The 7,291-nt window shown below is 32.6% G+C and overlaps 1 long non-coding RNA gene and 1 pseudogene across 1 annotated transcript; both read right to left on the reverse strand.

Moving 5' to 3' along the window:
- Window positions 1-2,384: 2,384 nt before the first annotated feature.
- LOC131655820 (telomere repeat-binding protein 4-like) lies at window positions 2,385-4,349 on the reverse strand (annotated as a pseudogene).
- A 118-nt stretch (window positions 4,350-4,467) lies between these two features.
- LOC131618280 (uncharacterized) lies at window positions 4,468-5,336 on the reverse strand. The gene is made up of 4 exons (XR_009288785.1): window positions 5,186-5,336; window positions 4,925-5,003; window positions 4,702-4,770; window positions 4,468-4,604 (listed from the first exon to the last, which is right to left on the reverse strand). It is a non-coding gene; the product is annotated as an uncharacterized LOC131618280 (long non-coding RNA).
- Window positions 5,337-7,291: the final 1,955 nt, after the last annotated feature.

The raw sequence follows: 7,291 nt of genomic DNA on the forward strand, positions 1-7,291 counted from the left end.
AAAATGTTAAATTAAGATTCAGAAAATATAATATAGATGTAATGAAGCTAGTTTTGAGAACTTGGGTTCTCTTGATCAATATATTCCTTGCTTATTGAAAAAAAAAAAGAAGATGTAATGAAGCTATATATAGTAGCTATTTTTAAAAAATAAGAAGTTGGAAATGCAATAGATAAAAAGTGTCTTCAAAAGAACTTCGATTATATATGACATCTTAGAATGAAGTGTACTAAAGAAATCTGAAAAAAATAGAAAATAAAGAATTAGAATATTGAATGAAAGTGTTATTGAGAAATTAAACATGGAGTAATCTATGTATGAAATAGTCCAAAGCAAAAATAATGTTTGGATTATTCAAAGGCTTAAAGTTGTTGGCAACAATGTATATTTATTGGAATAAACAAATATGAATATAATGTGAATGAGAAAATATACCTTTATGATTTCATGGTTAATACTTAGAAGTGTTATTGTTTAAAATAAAAAAGGTATTATGGTGATAGCGACCCATGAAAGTAGTGAGTTTTAGTGACAAAATTCACATAAGAAATATATTATGGTGATAGTGACCCGTAAAAATAGTGAATGTCTGAATAAAAATGAATTAATATCCGAAGAAATGTATTATGATGGTAGTGACCCGTGCATCATCATCAAAGATAAGTTCGTTCTTTATAATATCCGAATAAAAATGAATTAAAATCCAAAGAAGGGTATATTATTTTTATAAAAATAAATATATTTATAATGATCAATTTATTAATTAGTTTAGAAAATATATTTAAACTTTTAGAATTTTTTATTTTTTAATATTGCAAATTATCAATTATGATAGTATATAATATAGGGTTAATGAACTTTTTGGTCCCTCTAAATATTGCAGATTTCGTTTTTAGTCCCTTCAAAATTTTCCTTTAAGAAATCGTCCCTTCAAAATTTTTCGTCTAAACTATTGGTCCCTAACGTCAAATTTGCTAGAGATTAGCTACGACTTTAGCCACTGATTAGCTACGAAATTTGACGTTAGGGACCAATAGTTCGGAAGAAAAATTTTGATGGGACGATTTCTTAAAGGAAAATTTTGGAGGGACTAAAAACGAAATCTGCAATATTTAAAGGGACGAAAAAGTTCATTAACCCTATAATATATTTTTATTATTGACATACTATTATTAGCATGAAATTTTTTTATAATTCAGTTAAACGATATACTAATAATCAAATTTGTAATCAATATATTTTTTTAAAAACATCGCATTCCATTCTATTCATAACAAAGCCAATAAATTAAAATTAATATAAACTTATGAAATATTATTAAATATCAATTATGTTATTTAATGTATTATAAATATATAGTTAATAATTATAATTACTTATAAATACACATATTTGATAAAAAAACTTTATACCATTTTGACTGATATAAGAGAAGTATTGTTATTTTGCCTTTAATATAAAATATTTATACCATTTTGATTTAATAACTTATCTTAAAAATATTTTTTTTTTTATAGAAATTTGTAAATAAGTAGAGACAGGTAATAAATATTTGATTTTATATATGACCTATCACAACAAAAGAACCGTTCCACGATATTTAAAAATAAATTGACAACTAAAAGTACCTCTTATGTTAGTCAATATAAAGTCCCTTTGAATATAACACCTAAAAGTACATATTAAAGTATAACTATAATAGAAATCTGCAACATAATATCAATATTATTGATGAAACATCAATGCAGTATAGTGCAGGTATAATGGCTATTTAACAACATTGAGCTAAAGAAAATTACAACATAAACTTTTACCATGAACTTTCACCATCAAACAATTACCAACCTCACTTTGAGAAGCTTGATGCTTAAGGGTATAACCACCTGAAGTTCTAAGAATGAGAATAAGACACAATGACATAACTTAGGTATTCACATTGATGGTTGAATTGTTTTAAATATAAGTTATAAGTTGTTTTAATAAGCTGTTCTAAAAAGCATATTGAAAAAAGTTAGCAGTTTATATATAAACATGTGATAAGTTTCTTTTTCTTAAGTACTCACAGACACTTTTACACAACAGCTTAATATATTCACATAAAAGGTAAGATTTCTTGGTTAATTAAAACACTAATTAGGGTGTTGTGAATTTCAACATTCAAAATTTATAATCACTGACACCATCTTCAGTCCATGTACTTCCAGTATCCTCACTCCAAGATAGAAGAAGCTCAAATAGGCGCTTTCTCGTTTTAACAGGATTATTAACATATAAAGATTATGGTTCTTTATCTTCCCTTCATAGTATATTGAAATTTAAGTTACTCCAAAGAGAACCTAAAAGAATAAAATATGTTTAGAAAAATAATCGCAAGGCGGAAAGAATAAAAGGCTATTTGGATGGTTCAACACCAACCATAAATACACTTGAGCATACTCACTTGTTTCTCTAGCTCTTCGGTAAGATCTTCAAACAACTCCTTTGGAGTTGAACCTGAGGTATTTGAAGCTACTGCCAGTTTGGCTGGTAATTCTTTCACCTGCAAGGCCACCAAAAACAACATCACATTGTTGTCACTGTAAAATAGTTAATCAAAGTGTCTAAGACATCAAATCAAAAGGTTTAACTTTGCACCTTAACATAAAACACAGAAGACATAAATAAATAGATGAATAGCCATAGAAATGGACAGTTAACCTGTGAATGATAATCACACCAGTGAGTTTTTTGCAGTAAGAATGCCTAAGGCGCTATGTTCATCCATCAATTTGCGGAGCTCATCACGGTTTTTACGTTCCGTCTTTCTCAATTCTTCCTATTTTTTGAGAACAGAGATGAAATTAGCGATGAAATAAAGGAGGGGCGTAGTCATACAACCACTTATTGAGCATAAACATAAAATCACCTTCTGTATCTTTTTCTGCTCTTCCTCTTCCTTCTCTAAATCACACACATAATCTAGTCAGTCCATGTAGTGCCAGTGTCATCAAGCAAATAATCCTGCCAGTCCTGTGACTTATATTAAAAAGAAACTATACATATATCTTAATGTTTAGCCACTTTTAAATTTGCAAAATCATCACCAGTTTGGTATGTTAATTTTTGATATTACCTTATATGAAACTGACTATAAGAATGTTCAACCTAAACAAAAGCCTTCTCAACATTGAACCATATATAAATATAACCATGATTCATTTTGTGGCAGTGCAATGAGGTTTTCTGTATCTTTAGAATTTAGCCTTATCTCGTAGTTGATCCTGTGAATGGATCCATAGAAAAACTAATATGCTTTAAAATGTAACCAACTTTTGAAACAGAAAGTGGTAATGGTAAAGCAATCAAAGGGAACCATTAATGATTCATTCCATCAATATGATCTTGAAGAAGTAATATTCCTGGATCTTTCAAAAATGCTCTTCAAGTTTCGCCGCTTTGGGTATGGGTGAATTTTAGCCAATTCCAGCACTCGGCTTGCCACACTGAAAGGTAAGGACCGCGGGGAAATATTATCATTTTCCTCACCCTACAATCCCCAAATGATTGTTTAGATTAACTTATCCTTAATAATTTACATCAGAAGTATAACAGATTTACAAAAGTAGCTTTCAGAAAAGGAAAATAGAAAGTTAACCTCTTTCTGGATGAATTTCTGAGCAGAACTGGCTCGGAGAAGGTTACGCCACTTGTCTTGCATAAATCATATTTCGGAAACACATTCAGAAGAAAGATTAGAACTGAATCTGTGAAGTTCAGTAAAGTAAAATACCCTGATATCTGCGGGAATTCGGTAGCCTGAAGCAGAAAACAAAAACCTCTGTATATCAGTACATCTGACCAACTCCATATTCAGATATGCCATCAACCAACTTCGTCACTCTAGCGGTTGTCCACGTCCTTTGATGCTTTCTTCGATCTTTTGATCTACTTCTTTTTGGTGGCGAACGTTCATCCTCAAACTCGTCCTCAAACTCGTCTGAGGAAAAAGGCTCATTGTCATACTCAAGTTCCTACAAAAATAAATTGGTTTATCAAACAATGCAAAATAATTTAGACAAGCAGACCTAGACACAAATATTAGGCAATTGTATTGATATGCGGTTATCATCTCTAAACTTACATTTCACAACATAAGAACAACTTAATCATATATGAAACACGCATACTGTAACCATGAAACCATTCTGTTGCAACTCTTTTCTTTCGACCTCCCGAGAGTTGAGATCCTAGCAATGATGTTTTACAAGAAATGTTATTTAGCAAAGTGATATAATATTTGCTATAGGTTTCCTGACCTATGAAACTATAACAACCACTGGTTTAAACAAATTATACAAATAATCTTCCATTGTATGACAAGCAAACATAAGAAGAACAAAAAGAAGAAAAAATACGACAAAGGAGGAAATTATTGAATAGATGTATTTACCTAAAAAAAATCGGTATGGTGTTGAAGATGAATGAACCCAATGACATCGTACCTGAGTAGTTTCCCGACGGTAACGTACTTTGATCTTTGTGATTAAACCACAACAGCAATAGTGAATCAACTGAAAATTGCATCAACACCGACTTCGACGCATAAGCTCTAACACATAAAATACCTGCAATAAAGCGGGAGAATGTTAGATGCAGGGGCATTCAAGATTCATTCTACAATATGAATCTTGTATCTAACAGTGTTAAAACACTATTACATACCTTATCTGTGTCTAACAATTTAAAGACACCTTTCAGAAACTCTATGGTTGCACTGCTCAGCCCCACACTCTGCAAAAATGATTTCAAACAAAGTAAAGTTTTGCAGATCAGGATTTTCTAGTTTAATAGGAATGGTAAAGACTTCAATTCACACATGATCCATATGAATATGTTTAGCATACTATAGTAGTACAAAAATGATTGAAAAACATGGCTAATTCACCTGTGCTTCGGGGTAAATATGACCCACCACAAACCCAACAACAACAACTTAAGGGCATCAACATAACTGCAACAGAGATCTGCAAGACAGAACAACAATAGCATCATTAAAACCAAAAACATTTAAGATTTTCACCAGCTTCATTAGCAGGAAAACACAAGACAAAGACACCATTATATGTTTACACGAAACATGAAAATATGCATGACAAACAAAACCAAATACACAACAATAATAGAAGACCCGTGACCAGAAGTTCACCAGTGACCGGATTCGCAACCACCACGATTGAGCTTGTCGTCACCAAAATCGCATTGCTCCACCACTGTAGTTTACAGATATGTTGTTTCGACATCATCGGTAGCTCTCTCTTTTCCCTATAGGTGTGTTACCCGGACAATGAAGAACCTAATGTATGGACAAAGACGAGATTATCGGTTTCCATGAAAACATGGGGTGATGACTGTAGAGGCTATGAAGATGGTGATTTTTTTACTGTACTGCCACAAAAATGAAACAAATATACCATAATGCCACAAAGTGAAAATAAATGACCAATATGCCACACTTGTAGTTAAGGTCCGGCCACCCCTTGGACGGACGGATGAAGGATTTTTTTGCGTAGTTTGGGTCCGGCCAGGGGTGGGCCGGACGCTAACTGGATCTTTTTTTTTTTATTTTTTTTTTTGTTTTAATTGATTTAAATGATTATTAAAAGCAAAAATTGATTTTTTATTTTAATTAAAGATTAAAAAACAATAAAATTAAATAAAAAAACATTAAAATATAAATTAAAAAATTTATTTGCCAATATTTATACAAAACATTAAAATATAATAAATAACATTAAATATGAATAAAAAAATATTATTTCCAATATTTATTTTATTCAATACATAAACACGTACAAGGAAAAAAGGCCTATTTTTTTTGGGCTTTGGTTGGACCATATGGCCCCCAGTGAGACATTTTTTGGGTATCTTTGCTCTCTTACCCTTACCTAACGGTTGCTCAATGTTTGGTGGAGGTTGCCTTTGTGGAGAATCGTCGCTTGAAAGATCATCGTTTTGATGCGACGGACCATCATTCATAAACCTCGCCAGTTCTTGTGGAGTTATTGTCGGTAAATTTTCGAGTACTTGATCATCAGTGATGTCAATGAATGGTTGAGTAGAAGCTACAAAGGTTTGTGGCACATTTGATGACATGTCTGGATAGTAGACATTTGTGGTGTCAAAGGTATGTTGTGGTTGGGAGAGTGAAAGCGGTTGAGATTGGGAGTATGATTGGTCGAAGTCGGGTTGAGGGATTGGGGTGTTATGTAGCGGTGGTCGAAGTGTTGATTGTTGATATTGTTCTTGGTGATAGTAGTAGTTTGTTTGGGGGGTTGAGGTGTAAGGGGTTGGAATTTGAGATGGGGTGGCAAAAAATGTGTGTTGTTGTGTGGTTTGAGTGTGTTGGTATGTTTGTGGAAAGGAAGAAGTTTGTTGTTGGAATTGTGTTTGTTGGAATTGTGTTGTTGGTTGGAATTGTGGTGTTGTTTGGAATTGTGGTGTTTGTTGGAATTGCGGTGTTTGTTAGAATTGTGGTGTTGTTTGGAATTGTGGTGTTTGTTGGAATTGTGGTGTTGTTGGAATTGTGTGGTTGGTTGGAATGATTGTGGGATTTGTTGATGAAAGGTTGTTTGTGGGGTTGATGTAGAGGAGGTGTAATAACGAGGGTCTGCCAAATACGTTTCTTTCGACAAATATAACAATGGAATATTTCTTAACCATTGCATATATTCATCGGTGTGGCGTAAAGTAGTACTCAACTCACCTGTCATTATTAAGTTTCTTCTACCTTTCCACTCATTGTTCTCGTGAATGTTCACATCTCGATAATTACAATCCTTTACATCATTCTTCGTTACCAAGTGATGATCTCCAAGACACCTCGGGGGTTGAGGGATGTTTTGCGTAAAACCAAATTGAAGCCTAACCCTGTCGGCGTGATGCATTTCCACAATATGAAAACAGATAATATATGTAGTTGCACTCCACGCTTTAGCTTCTCGTTGAGTGCGACGAGGATATTCTTCGTAAGGCCTCCACAAAAACTGTAAGACATAAATAAATATAAGAGTCGTATTCAAGTAAATGAAAGATTTAGTATATGGCTTGGAAAATAACTTACATCTCCTTGGACCATGTGATCCAAAATGAAACGATATCCATCAAGAAAAGCATTTGGAGATGAGTAATACTCCATACCTCGTTGTGCAAATCTTGCATATTTAAAAAGTTCAATTAGGACTATGCGTTAATTTAGTGGAAAAATAAATATATAGAGTAAAGAATTTACCTAGTGGCGTATGGATAGGATGGA

The sequence above is a fragment of the Vicia villosa genome, linkage group LG1 (assembly GCF_029867415.1).
Source record: "Vicia villosa cultivar HV-30 ecotype Madison, WI linkage group LG1, Vvil1.0, whole genome shotgun sequence".
Classification (NCBI taxonomy): domain Eukaryota; kingdom Viridiplantae; phylum Streptophyta; class Magnoliopsida; order Fabales; family Fabaceae; genus Vicia; species Vicia villosa.